Source organism: Lissotriton vulgaris, chromosome 3_1 (assembly GCF_964263255.1).
Source record: "Lissotriton vulgaris chromosome 3_1, aLisVul1.2, whole genome shotgun sequence".
Taxonomy (NCBI): Eukaryota; Metazoa; Chordata; class Amphibia; order Caudata; family Salamandridae; genus Lissotriton; species Lissotriton vulgaris.
In genome coordinates this window covers 468808682-468828498 of record NC_141689.1, presented here as the reverse complement: position 1 = coordinate 468828498, position 19817 = coordinate 468808682, and the positions used below count along the sequence as shown (strand labels likewise).

Below are 19817 nucleotides of genomic sequence, written 5' to 3'. Positions count from 1 at the left end.
CTATTTAGGCAAACAGCCGAAGCTAGGGAGGAATCAGAGTACCTCCCTCATGACCCGGCTGGCGCAGCTAGAGACAGAACATACCAATCTGCTATGTCAGGGGGAACCAGCCTGATTAACTGTGGTTAAGAACCAGATAATCATTGTTAAAACAGAGCTAAATAGTTACTACGGCATATCAAATAAATCGCAGAGAGCTATATCAATATGGGGAAACAACGGGTAGACTTTGGCCCTTAGGATTAGACAAAAGCTCTCTCGCCATAATATAACGGAAATTAAAAATTCTGAGGGGAAGATGAAAACTACTTCTGTCAAGATTATGGGGGGTTTTGAACAATTTTTTAATAGATTGTACCAATGGGATCCCAGTGATATTCAACCAGCTACTGTATTTTATTTATTTTTTATTTTATGTTCTTATAGAGCGCCTGAATAGACCCCCAAAGGGGTATCTCTGCGCTTTTGCCAGTGGAAGGAATACAGATTGTGCTGGTTCATGTTCAGAAGTGACTGATTAGATTGAATGGGTGTTTTAACTATTTATGAAGAGATGGGTTTTGAGGGTTTTTCGGAAGGTTAGATGATTGGTGATTTGTTTTAATGTCTGGGGCAGACAGTTCCAGAGAACAGGTCCAGTGTGAGCTAGGGCACGACCTCCCTGCCTAGATTTTTTGATTCTGGGTACCTGTAATAGCTGGAGGTTGCTGGAACGTAGGGACCACCCTGGGACATAGGGTGAGAAGGCTTTTATGAGGTACTTAGGCCCCGTACCTGTCAGGCATTTGTGGATGGTACATAGGATTTTAAACTTAATGCGTTGCCGCACTGGGAGCCAGTGTAGTTTAGCCAGTAGAGGGCGGGAGGGAGTCCTAGGTGGAGCGTTGAGGACTAACCTAGCCGCAGTGTTTTGGACTATTTGTAGTTTATTAAGCTGTTCTTCATTAGTTGATAGAAGAAGACCATTGCAATAGTCCAATCTGCTAATGACTAATGCCTGGACCAAGGTCTTCCTATGTCTGTCAGGTAGGTATGGAAACACCCTTCTCAGCAGTCCAATGGCCCTAAAATATGTACCGGCAACTTGGTTAACATGATCTTTAAATGTAAGGGCTTGGTCTAGTAGCACTCCCAAGTTTTTCACGGTCTGTTTGGGATTGGGAACAGGTCCCAGTTCTAGGGGCCACCATTCGGGGGACCACAGTGTCACTGCCTCCCCGAACAACAGTATTTCCGTTTTACTTACGTTGCACTGTAGGCAGTTTTTGGCCATCCACTCTGACACTGCCCTCATTCCATCTGCAAAAGATTTTATTAGAGCAGGTGTGAAGGTTTTAAAATGGAACAGAAGTTGGGTGTCGTCGGCATATGACACCGGGGTGAACCCAAAGGATCTCACTAGGTCAGCCAGGGGGGCCACATACACATTAAATAATGTGGGGCTTAGGCATGAGCCCTGTGGCACTCCCCTGTTGAGCTCTCTAGAGATGGATTTATGGGAGCCCAACCTGACTTCTTGAGAGCGGCCTGAGAGAAAACTCTCCATCCAGGACAGAGCTACACCCCCTAATCCCACATCCCTCAGACGGCCAAGAAGCACTTCATGTGACACCGTATCAAAGGCAGCGGATAAATCCAACAGCACCAGAATCATCGACCCCCCTCCATCCAGTGTCATCCTGATGTTGTTGGTCACTGCTAGGAGGGCTGATTCGGTGCTGTGGTTGGGCCTGAACCCAGATTGTGAGTGGTCCAGGCCCTCCGTTGCCTCGATATGATTTGATAGATGGGTGTTCACGTGCTTCTCAGTCATCTTACTGATGTGTGGCAAGAGGGAGATGGGCCGAAGGTTTGAAAGATCTGTCCATGGGGATGTCGCTTTTTTCCTTATTGGGTTCACCACCGCTATCTTCCACTCCATTGGGACTTGTCCTTCTGTCAATGAGATGTTCATCACCGACTGGATGGAGGGTCCTAAGAGGGTGATCAAAGGGGCAACCAATTTTGCAGGGAGGAAGTCATTGGGGGATCCAGATTTTATGTGGCTGATGAGAGGGGGGAGATCTAAGTCACTGATTTGTGGGAAGGTCAGTAATAAGTTTTTGTTTTGTTTGGGTGAGTTATTTGGGAGAGAGATCGTGGTTCCTGTGCCGCTAGAGGCCATAATTTTATCATAGATAAGATTAATTTTATCCTCAAAGAACACTGAGATCTCATCACAGAGTGTTTGGGAGAATTCATTGGGGGTCTCACAGGCTGTGGGTTTGACAAAGCTCTGCAGTACTTTAAACAGCTCCCTAGGACTGTTACCCGCCTCTGCTAGTTGTAAGGTGAGGCTGTTTTTCCTAGCTTGCTTTATGTTTTTATAGTAGGTAGACTGGGCTTCTTGAAAAATTTTCCTTTCCTCCTCAGTTTTCGATTTCCTCCATTCTTTTTCCAGTCGCCTACATTTCTGCTTCTCTGTTCTAAGATCTTGTGTATACCAGTTTTCTTTCTTAGTAGAGGGATATTGCTTATGAAGCTTTAGTGGGGCCAGAGTGTCAATAGCTAACTTAAGTGAATCATTAAGTTTTGCTAATGCAGTGTCTGCTGAGTCTTTATCTATAAACGTTGGTTGTATCCAGCTTTCCCTCAACTTTTCCACCGATATTTTGTGCCACTGTCTGCGCCAAATTGGCGGGAGTGGCGTCTTGTGCAAGGATTTAATCGGGCCCATTAAAAGAAATTCTATCAGAAAATGATCTGACCATTGGATTTCTTTAGCCGGTGAGCATCTTATTTTAGTGTAATTATAAAATAGTGAGTCTAAAGTATGACCACCTATGTGGGTAGCACCGCTATTCATGGCTTTTAACCCCAGGTTAGACAAATCTGCAGTTAATGAGATAGTTTCAGGATGAGTCGGATTGTCCATGTGTACATTAAAATCTCCAAGGAGGATAAAATCCTCCTTGGATTTAAAATGTGGGGCTAATAACTCCAGAAGGGAGAGAGCAAAATCCGGATTGGATCCTGGTGGGCGGTACTGTAGGGGAGAATCCACAGCTAAGCAGACAAGATCCTGTCATATGCTTGGAGTTGGAAGAGGAGTTTACTCTAGAAGAAACTGTCTCGGCCTTAAACTTCCTTTCCTCTGGGAAAGCAGCAGGCCCAGATAAAATTCCAGTGGAGAGATACAAAGCTATCCAAGCCGATTTGGCTGTACTACTCCATGATCTTTTTTTAGATGTCCAATATCGTGGAATTCCTCCCAAATCTTGGCAGGAAACGGAAATGATATTTCATAAAAAAGGGGAAACCATCGATACTGCCTGGTTTATATCACCCCATTTCATTGATAAATTCAGATGTGAAGGTGTACTCCAAAATGTTTGCAACTGGGCTTCAGAGGGTCATAGCCAGATTGGTCTCGCCATGGCTACATGGCTTTATACCCGGCAGGGGAACCACGGACCATATACGATGGGTAATTTCTCTGTTGGATGTAGCCGGGGCCAGAGGAGATGGATTGGCTGTGATCTTCTTGGATGCCAAGAAGGCTTTTGATATGATGTCATGGCAGTATTTGTGGGGAGCCTTAGTGGAGAGAGGGTTTGGCCCTAAAACGATTGCAGCTATTCAGGCAACTTACCATAAAACCTATGCCAGGTTACAGGTGATGGGGAATACATCAGACCAAATAGTGATGGCAAGGGGTACTAGGCAGGGATGCCTGTGCTCCCCAATTCTCTTGGCCATATATCTAGATCCGTTCATTAACCAGATAATACATAACTCTGCGATTGAACCCTTCAAAACAAATGGTTATGAGACAAGGGTACCCAACCATGCGGACGATATCGCTGTGGTAACATCGGATCCAGCAACAGCAACAGAAGAAATTGAGAGTATGGCGGAGGAATTTGGAAGCAGGTCAGGTTACTGTCTGAACAAGGGAAAGACACAGATAATCAGTACAAAAAAGTGTAATGTACAAGATCAGCGTCAGACGGAATCAGCAACATATTTAGGGGTAAAGATAGGACCTGAATTAGATATACTGTGGGAAAACAATCTTGATTCAGTGTTGAAAGAGGTTACAACTGAGCTCAGACGGCTGGATAAGCTGAATCCAACAATAGTAGGTAGAGTAAATGTTTTAAAGATGTAGATCTTATCCAGAATATTATACCCATTCCGCTATATCCCATTAGAAATGTCTGGTAATACATTCCAGAAAATGTACTTTATCTTTTCAAAATTTATCTGCAACTATCAAAAAACAAGACGCGCTTTGAGAACACTAACCCTTCCACAGGAGAAAGGTGGTTGGGCTGCTCCAAACTTACTTTATAATTATTGGGTAGCTTTTCTGCAACAAATGGGCGCCCTGCTAGGAGCAGATAGCTCTGCTCGGGAGGAGGGTTTACCATCTATATATCATGTAGCCATTGGAAAGGAAGCAACCGTGCTTTTTCCTAGACAGCTGGAACCCAGTAACTATAGTACATTGTCCAGGACGTTTGGAGATTCACCTATACTCATACTAGCGCTGGCCACGAGACACTAATCTTTTAGCTGCGAACAAAAGAACAGGAGGTACTTTCCCTATGTTGCACTGAATGTCTTGAGGGGTACACGCCGGATATATCAATGTGAATATATCAGACCAGAACACGTAGAGATTATATGGTGGCTGACGCTAACTAGGAATTCTGTCAGAAACATTAACTTTGAGCCCTGAAGAAGTCACGGATGTGACGAAACGCGTTGGTAACAAGCAATTCTGTGAATTTTAACTAAGAACTTGAATAAAGAAAACTGAAAAATCTACAATCAACTCTTTTTTGAAATTCTTATGTGTGGGAAGTTTCTGTCTAAATATCTATTATTACTGTGAAATATAGAAATTGGATAAATCAAATACCTGTGTATAAACCTTGGTGCGGGTCAACTTTCCATGATATATGTTTCAGTGACTTTGTCACTTTCAGGTGGTGTATATGGGTCGCATCCTCGACCGTGTCGCACAAGGAATCATCTGCTAAATAGGCACTTACTAATAGTGAAAATCTGTGCTGGTCATTAGAGTTCTGACCCTTGAGCGCTTTTGTGAAATTAATTATATTAGCAGCTAGTAATAGATAAGGGATTTAGAGTAAAAAACTATAAAATGGATAAAATACATACGTAAAAAAGGAAGATTTTACAGACTACCACTGTTACCAGCCAGGCATAAATAATTCCTATTATAATCTATCAATACTGTCCACCTCAAAAAGATCTTTGTTCATCAAAACAATTTGCACTTAAACACAATTCATATTTCAGGGTACCACAACATCGTGTCATTTGCCCACCATGTTTCTCAATCTTTCTGCAGCCGAAATGAATCTGTAAATCAATATACATATAAATTCGGACTGGAGTAATTGTTAAGTGTAATAGGCCAGGTCTACATTTCCCTATGTTCAGAGACCTTAATAGAGGTATTAGAAACAATTTCTTAGGAACTGCATAAAACATTCAAAACAGGAAAAATTTGAAACAGATTGATTTGATTCTGAAATCACAAGGACACAAGGCAAGATCAGGTACATCTCTTGAATAAGAGGGCTGTATTACAACGAAACCCAATCAAATAAAAGCTGTGACAGGGATAAGGTGTCAAATATAAATCAGATTGCATAAAACTTGCGGTCGATAAAAGTTGATACCTAGCCACAGTTTCTTACTGCATCTACAATTTCTCTTTTCCTCATTAACATGTCAGAAATTTGTCAGTAAAAGACTGGTTTTACAGAGGAATTTATAATTTCAGGATTGTAGAGTTTGGACCGCCCCATAAAAGTAAGTTGTTCCATAATGTAAGACAAACAGGGGATATTATGTCAATTTTAATGCCATAAGCAATTTGAGATCACAAGTCAATTGAGATTGGTTTCCCTATTTGACCGCACAGACAGCCAAAGCATTAGGGGAGATAACTTCACATAGTCCTCAAGATATGGGACACCCAATTCAGAATGACATACGTAAGTTGATGAACTAGGTGGAACAGACAAACTTTTCAGTAAGTCATTTTCGCAAACCTGAATACAAGTTACACCACATGTTCCTTATATGCTGGCACCACAGGTGGCCACTGACGTAGACCTGGATTTATAGATGCTGATCATCGCATCCAAGGGTTTAGAGCCCAATTTTGCCGACAACCTAAAAATTGCTGCAAAAGATTGATAAAACTGGGACTTCCTTACTTTCACTAAATGTGTCAAAGTACCTGCTTTATCAAAATGTACCCCCTAAATATGTAAAGGTTGGGATACATTAAGTCTGATCTCTTTGACAAAATGGGATTTTGGCTTATTCTTCAACAGACCACAGACCTAAACAAAGTGGAATTATCTAATAACTTCTGTAAGCCTACCTACCTCAGTTCTTGCCATTAGAACACAATCATCGGCATATAGTAATTCTGGAAGTGCCTGGTCCCCACTTTCAGAGTGTTGGCCCCTACTCTTATGAAACATTGTTCTAGTTCAATAATTTATAAGCTAAAGAAAAAAGAGGCCAACACACACCATCACAAACCCCCCTCCCGATATTAATTGGAGAAGTGAACTCACCATTAGACCGATATTGGACACATGCTCACACAAACCAATGAAGTTGACTTAGAAAATGCACAATGGAGGTTCAACTCCCATTTTTAACATCTTATCCAGAACTTTGTTTGATTCACACAATCAAAGGCAAAGCTGAGTTCATGAAGTCAAACAGACACCTCTTCGTCATCCTTGTGCATTTTTTTTATTATAATAGACTGGTCAATAGTGCCTATACCTGCCCTAAACTAATACTGAGCATCGGACAAGATGGGTTTTTCCATGGCCCATGCCTTCAGGTGCTCTAACAAGTCTCTGTCCACCTCCCTAATTGTGGAGTCAATTAGGGATTTTGGACAATAACATTTGGGGGTCTGACCTGTCCCCTTTTTTAAAGATGGGAACAATAATCGGTTTGACCAGGATATCCGAGGTCCTACACAAAAGGCACTCCTCAAAACATTAAGTTGCAGAAGTGTCCACAAATCAGTATTAACTTAAAAAAGATCTGAAGGAATGCCGTCCAAATCCCGGGCTATGTTCCATGGCACTTATTACCTCCTTCAGGGTAATTGCTAATGTATCTGTGTTACTCACATCGGTTTCAGAGAGGGACACACCTCCGTCAATATCTATTGTGGAGCATTTATACATCTTAGTAAACTGATCTTCCCGCAAAAGCAAAGGTATGAAAGTATCCATATTAGCATTGTGACTTTCACCTAATGAATGGTGCATGTACAGTTTCCCAGAAAAGGCACACGCTATGCCAGCTCTTAGCCTCACTTAGCTTTGTTCAGGCTTCCTGCCTAATAGCGTTTTCCTCACTATGATTGCCTGCTAGTATCTGGCATTTCATAGACTGCTAATATGCTGCTCTGCTTGAGGCAGTTCTATGGAGCAGTCAGCGCAGACCTGCGTATATTTTGTGTTCTAGTAGCGGGCTAGCTAAGTTATTGTTGCAAATGCATTAGTCCGGAGGCTGCATTTGGGTGCTGTGTAGCAGTTACAGCAGACAAGCGTGCATGGGAAGCTCTGCAAGCCCAGCATACTCATACTTATGGTGGATGCTGCACAAACTATGTTCTGCAATTTTAATGCACTGCCCTCATGCACTGTAAATGGAAAGAAATCATTGGCTAACACTTAATCACATAGAGGCATAGAAAATGCTCGATCAATACTATGGGTGAAGCACCTCAAACTCCTGGAACTTGCCATTACACTACTATGTGAAATTGTGCAAGAGAGAAGGGGGAGAGTTTTTTTAAGGAACATTGCCATTAACATGTATACTTATGTCCAAATTTTTATTATTGTTTTCACTCCAGTCCACTGGACCAGAAGAGAAGCAGGGATCACGAAAAGGCAACAAGCTGCATTGGTGTCTTTTCCAGTGGCCCTGGCAAAGACACAGGCTTTGTGAGCATGCAGTTGGATGTTAATCCCTTTTTCATTGTGCAAGAGCGGGCGGGGCCGAGGTCCAGCACTTGGCCACACTATGGACCCCGTAAAGACTCCCTGCCAGTCACAAATGGCTGACGGACTAATCTTCGAAATCTTACTATTTACCTGCATGGATGTTTTGCTAGTTCAAGGGGGGGGTTTGTTTACTGGGGTTCCACATTCACTGTATCATTGCACAAAGTGGTTTCAGAACAAGGCACAGGGGTGCTCAAGAGACAACGGTCACAAACAAGTACAACGGCTTAGCCTTGGACCTTCAGCTATAAACCCTGCCACTGGACCCTCAGATGCACCCCAATGATCTCAAGATCCTCACACTGAACGTGAGAGGTCTCAATAACCCGATAAAATGTAGGGCAATTCTATCATATTTGGAAAACACCAAAGCTGAAATTTGCCTCTTACAAGAACACACCTGGTTACACGCGACTGCCAACGGCTCAAGTCTTGTATGTTTCCTACACAGCTATTCTCATCTGGCCCCTCTAAAGATGCATGGGTGGCTATATTGGTATGGTGGTCTTTCCAAGGTATGGTGGTGCAGAAATTAAAGGGAAGCTGATATCTTATCAGTTTATAATTGGGGGTCAAACATTGATAATTGGGTCGCTGTATGCACCAAACGAGGGTCAAGAGAGATTTTTTTCATGAAGTACTGACAGATTGGACGTAGGATACTCTTGGGGGCGGAGGAGCCTTCAACCTAGTACTCGATAACAACCTTGATAGATCAGCCCAGAGGTTTGGCCAGACGGGAGCGCTCTTGGCAGAAGGGTTAAACAAGAGAGAACTGGGCTTGGTGATCTGTGGAGATCCCACCACCCCCAACTCAGAGAATATTCCTTTATCTCAAATGCTCACAAAACTTTCGCCAAGCTTGACTATTTAATAAGCTCTAGGGCGCTCCCTGACCTCAACTCGGAAGATGAAATCCTGGTGGTGTCAATATCAAACCACACGCCGGTCCTGGCCACACTGGCACTTCCGCCAATACATCGCCCTGTGCGGCAGTGGCGTCTTAGGGACAAACTCTTACAGCGCCCAGGCATAGTTGCACAAATCCAGCGCCCCATTGACTTTCCACACAATGATAATCCAGATACACACATATCAACACAAGTGGGAGGCACTCAAAGCGATGATTAGGGGCGAACTAATCACAAACTCAGCGGCAGATAACGCTTGCCGTAGAAAGAAAAGAGATGACTTAGCTCAGAAGATACGAGAGCTGGAGCAAATGAGGACGGGGGCCCCTAAAGTTTGGCGTCAACTAAACAAAGTCCGAGCACAACTAGCAGCCATTGACCAAGACCGAGCAGAGTAGGCAACCTTGCGACTGCGCAACTTGTTCTATGTCGGTGGGGACAGATGTGGGCGCCTTTTGGCACATAAACTACGCGAGAGTAGACAACCACAAGGGGTTCAGGAGGTGCGTGACTCAGCAGGGAAACTTGTGTCAGACGATGCAGCAATATCTAAGAACTTCCGGGATTTTTGCGACCAGCTATTCTTGGGACAGATGCTGGATAGCACGGACGGGGACACTTATTTAGCGGAAGCACATTAACTCACACTAACCTCAGAACAAGCAAAACACCTAGAGTAAGACATACGAGTAGAGGAGGTCATAGCAGCAATTTCGTGACTTAAATTGGCCAAACTCCCTGGCCGGATGGCTATACGGTGGCATTCTATAAAACGTTTTGTTCAGTGTTAGCCCTTCTAATGACCAGGCTCTTCAACTCATATGCAACTCCAGGGACAATCCCGACTTCAATGCTGGAGGCCACTGTCGTGGTCATCCATAAGCCGGGGAAAGACCAGGCCAACTGTGGTTCATACTGCCCTATATCTCTCCTAAATATAAATCTGAAACTATCTGAAACTATATACAGGAATTCTAGCATACAGACTCGCCAAATACATTCCCGCCTGATTGACCCTGATCAGGCGGGTTTTATCTCCCCGCGGCAGACCAGTGACAGTACTAAGCGGATCCTGCATATTATCGAGAAGGCCTGAAGGACTCAGGGAGAGTACATGCTCCTCACCATCGATGCAGAGAAGGCTTTCGATAGGGTCCATTGGCCATATCTTCTACAGATACTGTCACTTGTTGACCCAGGTGAGAAAATGAGGACACAAATCATAAATTGCTACAGCGAGAATTCCCCATAGGTAGGGGCACAAGATAGGGGTGTCCTCTTTCACCCCCGCTCTTTGCATTATATATGGAACCTTTAGCGCAAAGAGTGAGATCGCACCCATATATTACTGGGGTCCCATTTGGGGGGGGGATGTACACTCTATTAGCCTGTAAGCGGACGATATACTGGTAACACTGGCGGATCCAGTAACTGCACTGGGAGTCATCCTTGCAGAGTTGGACTACTTTGCGAAGGCCTCAGGATTTAAAGTGAACATTGAGAAATCTGTTGCGCTTAATCACTCCCTACCCCTGTCCGCCAAGTTCTGATCGGTTTGTAGAGCTAGCAGCCCATGCAGTGGATGAGTGGCACAGTCCCATAAATGGGAATCCAGTTGGCACCCACACTACAGGCTATAGCTTTGGTTAACTAGCGCAAGCCAATTTATAGGCCACGTGCGCAGAGACATCTTACACCTTACGAAAAGTGGCTTATAATTAGAACTTCGGACAAGAAGCTAATCTCGAATCTCTACATGATGTTAATTACACGACATACACACTTATACAATGCAAGCTGCGCCCGCCAGGAGAGAGACCTAGGAGGGGAACTGAGCAGCAAAGAGTGGGAGTGTGTATACCATAGGGCACGACACACAGTGAGTAACATGGGACTGTAGATACCTATTGGTATTACACCCCAGAGCGAATACATAAGGTAGACCCCAAACAAAGTGCAGATTTCTGGCGAGGGTGTAGAAAGCAGGGAACACTGGTTCATATCTTTGTGGGAATGCGAACACCTACAACAGTGTTTGTCTCAGGTACTGGATGAGATTGATACGTATCTAGATACCCAGCTGCCGAGATTCCCAGCCTATGTACTTCTAAGGGTACCAACCCCATTAACGTATCCCCTTAAGTCCAGGAGAGGTCGCCAGATTGTGAACAGCTGTTCAAAATATCTTGAATTACTTAAGAACTCCCCAGACCGCCATTCACACGGGTTGGCTCCACCGCTTATGGCACGTATTGGGATGGAGAAAATAACCCTCACATTATCAGGGAAAGGTCGCCATTTGGGGATCTTTGGCAGCCGTTTCTGACACTACTTACTTGCCCTAAATACTTACGCTTATTACTCTTACCAGAGACTAACACCCCTGTGGCCCCGGGCACGGACCAACAAGAAGCGTCACAATCTTAAGCAACAGAATTACAGATGTTACAGTGAGTGTGGGAAGGGGGTGGGGGTAGTATGTTTCCTTTCCTTTTTTTTTAGTTTGAGTTTGTTTGTATGCTAATTGCACAGGGCTATTTGTTGTCCATGACAGAGCATAAACCTCAATTTGGCAGTGTTTGTCTGGTTATAAAACTCAATGTGTTGTACACATTATTAGAGTCCTCCATTATTATCAAAACATGTTCCCATACCCACCCACACTCTCCCCAACTATCCCACCCCCGCCCATCCAACTCAGGTGTCCAATTTCTCCTAACTCTTCCATTCCAGCTCCCCAGCGCTGACCACTCTCTGCCAGGATTACACAATAGAAGCTCTTTTAGCCACCTCGGTCCCGCCTCAGTGCTCAGTAGCTACTACAGTAAGCCCTCAGGGTCTCAGTGTGTTCAGGTGCCCTGGGATAGTGGCCGATCCATACTATCTAATTCTAGTAGCATGACCTCCCAGTCCAGTGCCATCAGGGTTTTTCTCCTCCCACATTCTTCCTCCTTTCAAAGGGCAACACATTCCGTTCTACCCCATTTCACCACGTCCGCCCGCCATGCCTCCGCCCTAGGCGCTCTCGGGGACTTCCACTGCATTGTAATCTTCCTGATCGCCAAGAGGAGAGCTAAGTCCACAAATCGCAGTTTGGGTTTTAATGGTTTGGGGCGAGGACGGGCTCCCACTAAGCAATACAATGCACTCTCCCTCACCTGGATCTGAGTCACATCTCACACTTTCCGGCAGACCTCACTCCAGTAACCGCCCAACTGTGGACACGACCAAAGCATGTGTAGGAGGCCTGCCTCATCCGCACTGCAGCGTGGGCACTGAGGAGAGGCGTCGGGAAAACATCCTGTGGATCCTCTCCGGGGTAAGGAATGCCCTATGGAGTATCATGGCTTGAATGTATTTGAATCTCACATTCCGGGAAACTCTTTTGGGATTTTCTAGGGCCACCCACCAAGTTACATCAGTAAAAACCTCACCTGTGTCCCGTGACCAGGTCTCTCGCAGGGTGTCAAGGGATAATGCAGCATGAGTCCTAAGCCCTGTGTACAGCCATCTTACCAAGTGGCCGCCGGCCCCCATATAATGAATGAGGTGTACTAATTTGTGTTGCTGTGGTTGTACGCATTGTGGTGCCCAAGCCGTCCTGATAAAATGAGAGACAGTGGCATGTAAAAGGTAGTGTCTGTCCGAAGTCCCAGTCACTTGTACAAAGGTGCGATGGTCCAGCAACAGGTTGCCCCCAAAGAAACTACCCACCCCCTCAATCCCGCATGCCGTCCATTCCCTCAGGGCATATCTGGTAAGTTTCCCCTGTGGTGTCGGGATACCTAACAAGGGAATATTATCTGCGTATGGCTGTACCGAAGATGTGTAAGCTAACGCCTTCTTCCAACAAAGAAGGGCAGTGCGGAGCAGCGGGTGGCAGTCTCGTGGAAGTCTACTCTTGGGTAGCAGTAAAGTATGTAAATCCCCCCCCGGCCCAACCGGTCCGACGTCCACCCAATCTCATGGAGGTTTTTCCCGGCCAGCCAATAAGACAACCATTGAAGTTGGCTTGCATAAAAATAGGCCTGGAAGTCGGGGGCACCCAGACCCCCCTGAGAGGTGCCAAGTTGTAATTTACTCAGTCTAATTTGTCGCCTGCCTGACCCCCATATAAGGGTAATCAATAAGGACTTAATGGTCACAAAGATGCGATGTGGGATATGAATAGGCAGATTCACAAAGTAATACAGCAAACGTGGCAGCATTACCATTTTTACTATCGCAATGCGTCCCATGACTGACAAGGGGAGTGAAGTCCAGAAACCGATGCTGCCACGGAGGCGGGCAATGGCCCTAGAAATAATGCCATCCAGCTGGTCCTCCGGTCTCCTATATATGCGGATTCCCAGGTATTTAAAGCTGGATTGGGCTACCGGGATCGTGTAGGCGCCAAACGGCATAGAGGGCGGATGAGGCCCGTCACGGAAGTAAAACCCCACCTGCGTGTTTGCGAAGAGCAATGGCAAGTGGTTCAAGTGCTAACACAAACAGCATTCGGGACAGAGGGCATCCCTGCCTGGTGCCCCGGTGGACTGTGTATTCGGCTGATACATACCGTCCGGTTCTCGCCCTCGCCGTGGGGTTGATGTACAGCAGCCTGATCCATCTTATTAACGGGTCACGGAAAACCAAATCTGTGCAGGACTGCGAACATAAAGGACTAAGAAAGCGAATCAAACACTTTTTTGAGATCTAAAGCTATACAACCCGCCTGCGACATCTCTGCCGGTGACCCTGTCATTATGGCGTGAAGGCGTCTCGTGTTGAGAGAGGTGCTGTGCCCCGGGAGGAACCCACACTGGTCGCAGTGTATGAGCGCAGCCAGGTGGGGTTGGACTCGGAGAGCTATAACTTTGCTCAAGATTTTATATTCCGTGGCCAGCATGGATAATGGTCTATAGTTTGCTAGCTCCGAGTTGTCCCTACCCGGTTTAGGTATAGAAATCACCATGGCTTGCATGGTTGTGCGTGGGAGATGTCCTTTCTCAAAGGCTTCCTTGTAGAACTTTTCCAGAACCGGTACCAATGTGTCGGCATAAGTGGAATAGAACTCCACCGGGAGTCCATCCATGCCCGGCGTCTTATTTCCGTTTAAATGTTTGATCGCAACGCGTATTATTATTATTATTATTATTGTACAGTCTTATATAGCGCTCGACTTACCCTGGAGCATCTCGGCGCTTGCCTTGGGAACCCGTCCTGGCTTTTCCCTGTGAGATAACCCGTACTGGGCATCCCCAAGGTGAAAGCCAGGCATCCCGCCGCGGGGGGGGCCGTTGTGGAGATTAAGCAAGCTAATGCCCAGAGTTGCAGAGTGTGAACCCATGATTCGAGTGGGCACCGAAGCGAGAATTATCCGAAACGCGTTGACCAAGGTTATTTAGATCCTGCTATATGCAGTTGCCCTAAAGGGTCAGAGAGACTGAAACCAGCATTTTGTCTCAGATTGTACAGATATATGTGGCTGTGATTGGGCTATGAATGGAGGATAAGAGATATGAATGTATAAGAGTTGGTTGGTATGTTTGTGTTGTTTCTCTACCTGGGGTTGAAGATGTTGTAACATGGAAAAACTATTTTATATTATTTGATTATGCTGTAAATATGTACTTTTGATATGTTCAAAATTATATAAAATAATAAATGATAAAAAAATTATATAAAACAATCATGATAAAAGAAAGAAAATAAACAACTAAAAATGTGTACATGTTCATGGAGTTTATTTTGGTTTACTTTTTGAACAGCCCATGTTTGAATTCATAATTGAATCTTAGGAAAAGAAATATAGGTCACGAGGGAGCTTCTCACAGTGTGTTGTTGTCCTCCCCTTTTTCCCTGACCTCAAAAAGAGGACTCTTTAGAGGGGGTCCCCTAATTTCTTTGCATAGAAGGAGGCAACATCCATAATTTTTTTTTAGCCATCTAAGGATTGTGAAGCAAGTCGAGGCTACTCGCACTGCTTGCTCCTTCATGGATAGTTGGTCGTCAATTAAGAATGCCCAAATTTTGGACTTGATGTTTAGGCTGAGGTAGAGGACCCATTTCAGTGGGCCATTGCTGGGGGGCCCACAGATCTTTATTTGTGCCCACAATCAGCACTTCAGTTTTCTCGCATTGAATTTTAACAGGTTGGTATACATCCAACCTGCAATATTCCTTAAGTCGGCCTGAAGTAAGGAGGGTTTAGACGCCCCATCAGCAGAGAGGGGCAAGACAATCTAGGTGTCATTGGCGTACGAAAAGAGAGACAACCCAGCTTCCTCCGCAATCCTCGCCATTGGCCTAACATAGATGTTAAATAGTAGGGGGCTGAGGATTGTGCCCTGGGAAACCCCATAAGGTGAGTTGTGAATCTCAGAGCACGCTGTCCGCGAGAAAAGCTGAAATGTACGATTCGTCAGAAAGTCTGCAAGCCAATTGAGTTCCCTGTCAGTCACCCCCAATGATTGCAGAGCATGCAATAACACGGTATGCGAGACAGTGTCAAAAGAGGCACTTAGGTCTAAAAGTATAAGTGCCACAGTGCCGCCCGCGTCAACTTGCTGACGCACCATTTCTGTGACCCAAGGAAGTAAATTGGAAGTTGACATGCTTTTCCAAAATTTTGGAAAAAGCGGGAAGAATTGAAATGGGCCTAAAATTAGATAGTTGTGTGGGGTCAGCAGTGGCCTTCTTTAACAATGGTAGAACCATAGCGTGCTTCCTGATAGATGTAACAATTGCCTCTTTTTAAGCAACTCCATGATCAGCATCAGGGAGGATTGTTCAAACTTCTAAAGCACAGTAACAGGAATGGAATCTCTGGGGGAGTCAGATTTCAGGCTCCTGAGTATCGGCCTAAGGGAGTTAATTTCTAAGGGTGCCCATGAGTCAAGTTTGTCAGTATGTTTGAAAGACAGCTCTGTCTGTACGGACCTCTCGTTCGCAAAATCACGGGAATTCCCAGATTGCTATGAGGCATTATACGGCGAAGATTCCTGGAATGAACCATATCATTTTTCAACTTTACTAAAAGAAAATTTGGCAAGCTCCTCACATTGTGAAGCACTCAAATCAGGAGAAGCAGGTAGGCAATCGGCCCCTGACAGATTTTTTACAAGCTTGAATAGTTGCTTGGGATTATTCTGTGCTCTGGACACAGCTGATGTCACATAATCTGTGCGTGCAGTCTTGCAAAGTGTGTGATAGTCCCTTAAAGCCTTTTTATAAGTTAGTTTAGCCTCTGGCGCATATGTCTTCCTCCAATGCCCCTCTAATATTTAACATTTACTTTTAAAATTTTAAGTTTCTCTGTAAACTAAGGGTCAGGTGGACGGTGGTTATTTGCCTTTATGGCAGATAAAGGGAGGAAAGCCTCAACAGAGTTAAAAATTAAACTTTGAACAGCAACAACATCATCTACAAATGAAAGGCTGGCTATAGGGACAGTTTTAGATAGCATTTTGATGAACACGTCAGTGTTCAGTTTCCCCCAATTCCTAGATTTAGCTGTAAGGCCAGAGACCGTAGGGGGCGGATCGAGTGAATCATCTGGGATTTGAAAGCCAACTAAGAAGTGATCAAACCACAATACAGGCAAAGCTGGGGAGCAGCAAATGTTGTGCATGTTAGAAAAGAAGGGGTCAAGCAGCTGGCCAGCCGCATGAGTAGGCCCCGAATTGCAGAGCAACATATTCACCGCAGCAAAATATGAAATAAGTGCAGCACTGGTTACACAGGTTATAACTTCAAAATGCAAATTTAAATCGCCCAATATGGTAAAATTGGCAAGGTCTAAAATGTATGGGATGACTTGATCCAGAAGAGACACGGCCCAGGCGGCCAATAAAGCAAAATGCCTCAAAATGTAAATTGGAGGTTAAAATGAGTCTAAAAAGAGCAGCCTCACAACCCTGGAAAGGTAAAGTATCAAATTTACAGGTAAAAGAATTTAAAAAAATAATGGCTACACTTCCCCCTATTTTGATTCCCCTGTCTCTTCTAACGATAGCATAGTTAGGGGGCAGAGCAACTGCTATGTCGGGGACAGAGCTTCAGTGAAGCTAAGTTTCGGTAAGGAAGATGGCATCTGTTTGGTCGTTAATCAAATGATCCAGAAAATCTAGCTTATGCTTCGCAAAGGAACGGAAATTTATGTTGAAAAAGGAGTACTTTTCCTTCACTTTCTTGTTCACGGAAAGATTACCCTGAGATTTGGCAAATGCTAGACTATGACTTTCACTAGACAAACCCGCAACAGGGACAAATTGAGGCCATAGATTCAGGATTAAATAGCATACAGTCAAGGAGCGGCACACTCTTAAGTTCCTTTAACTGGGATGGAGAGTAGCTGTAAGTGCCCCTGTTAATTGGTCCAGCGGTCCTGGCGCCTGGTCCCGAACAGACGCGGACGGGCGCAGACTGACTTGCCTTAGGCTCGGCGCGGCCGTTGCGAGTTCGTCCCGTGGCCATTAAATACTCAAATGGCAGGGCGGCAAAAGACTAGAGCGCTAACCGCCCAGACGATTGGCTCAAAAATGGCCGCCATGGTACCGTAAAATACATGAAAAATAAAAGGAGGTCAATACACTCCGAGTAAAACGGAAAAATACAATGCAGATTTAAAACCAATCAATAACCCCCAACCCCCCTTCAGGGACACAGAGATGTCAGATCAACACCAAATAATCACGAATTCTGATCACTCTGAGCAAACCTTTCAAATGTATCAGTAACATTATCCCCACTCTTTGAAACGTATGTACACTGGCATGGTGGTGAACAGCTGGAAAAAACACATGATGAGACCACTTCTTTAAAAACCTACAGCGGAGTCATCTATTCTATACAACTACAGACCAATTTCTTTGATCTCAATTCCAACAAAGAAGTACCAACTCTCTAAATACTTAGTACTTAGTAGACAATCCACCCTTCTCTCCAGTCAATTAGGATCACCTACTAGCTCTTTCTAGATATAATCTAGTTAGCCAAGGAGGAAGATCTTCATCTTTTATATCTCCTAAACCATGGAATTCCCTTCCCATGGATCTTGGGAAAACGAAAATCCTCCGTCAGTTCTTAAAAAAATGTAAATGCAGTTCTTTTAAAACTCATAACTGGAGAGCCTTTAACGTCTGTAAGACCAATAATATTATTGCCAGGATACCCGACGTGTAACAACAGCGCTCAGAAAAGGAATTTTTATTCATTCTATAATTTCAACCCCTAATACAATATACGCCCTTCATGCTTCTGTGTAGGTCAACTTGCGCCTCACATATCGCAATGTCATATAAACATATGGAGTTTTTACAAATGTTTATCTTTTTTAACTCAGTAAAGAATAAATCAAAATAACATTGCACTGCTAGTAAAGCATTTAGGGCAGAGCTCAACAAGAATGTTTTGTTTGTGCGTGTACTGAAACAAGAGTCATATTATAACATTATAACACAAGGAATTCTAACATTCCAATATGATACAATTTTTCGCCTGAGGATGCGGGGGGGGGGGAGAAGCTGAAGAATGGGAAGACTGTAGGTAGAACCAAGACAAGGCTGCAAATTGAAGAGATGATGATACATACATGTTAAAAAATGGGCTAGCACAAAAGAATGAGACAACAATAGAGAAGATTGTGCTTGCTTGAAATTAAATGGGAGTGGGGCAAAACTGTAACGAACTGTGGATGACAGACTGATTTGAGAGCACGGCAAAACTAGCTATGTATACTGTGGTTCTCAGCGGTCGCCTGTATTCTGAGCAGCCATGTATGCTAACTGACATCTAACTGAACACAGCCATGAAGATGTTGCTCGCTGCTACATCGTAAGAAAGTACCTAGTTTGCAGGCTGTCTGTTTCCTCAAAATCCCTGTAAAGAAAGTCATTTGGCAATGTTGGTTGAAAATGAGGTCCAACTGCTTCAGTGGACAAACTACAAAACAAACGATTAATAAATAATAATAATACAATTTATAAAGCGCATGGTTACGCCATCTCGGCGTGTCCCCGCGCTAGGTGAGAGGGAGGAGACATTACCACAGCAGAGAGCAACCTTGCGCTAAGCAGAAAACAGGTGGATTTTCAGCAGCTTTCTGAATTTAGTTTCAGAGCATTCAAGCCTCAGTTGGATAGGCAGTCTATTCCAATTCTGAGCAGCCAAAACCCGAAAGGAACGGCCTCCCATTTTGGCCTTCTTCACCTTGGGAATTACCAGCTGGCCCGTCCCGCTGAATCTAAGAGTCCTGCTAGGAACATACTTGGTAACTAGGTCTCTTAGATAGGCCGAACCCACATTATGTACAATGCGGTGACATACATGAAGCGTTTTAAACAACACTCTTTTCTTGACTGGGAGCCAATGCAATGAGTCAAGTGCCCTTTTTGATGCCGCTCTCCGAGGCTGCATAAGCGCCAACCGAGCAGCGCAATCTGTAGAACCTGTAGTCTCCCAAGGCCCTTAGCAGTGGCTCCCAGATAGAGTATGTTCCTTTAGTCAAGACGAGATGTAATCAATGCATGTATCATCGTCTTCCTGGCCCCTAATGGGAGAAGATCCAGCATTTTCCGTCGTTTTTTTAATACTCCAAAATATTTCCACACTACTCGTCGGATGTGACCATCATAGGAGAGAGTGGGATCAACCCAAATCCCCAGATTTTTCGCCTCAGTACATGGGGTAGGGATAGGACCCAGGCTCAGAGGCCACCACTCCGAGGTCCAGCTGGAGTAGTTACCTCCCACCACCAGCACCTCCGTCTTGCTGCAGTTCAATTTCAGGCAGTTCTTATCCATCCAGGAGGCAAGCTCCTGCATACAGGCTCTGAAATTGCAAGACGCAACCCCAG

General features: G+C 44.6%; 1 protein-coding gene across 1 annotated transcript in view; it reads right to left on the bottom strand.

Moving 5' to 3' along the window:
* The window catches only part of CWC27 (CWC27 spliceosome associated cyclophilin), a 1011903-nt gene that overhangs the window by 566579 nt on the left and 425507 nt on the right, over positions 1 to 19817 (bottom strand). The gene's annotated exons all lie outside the window — the stretch shown is intronic.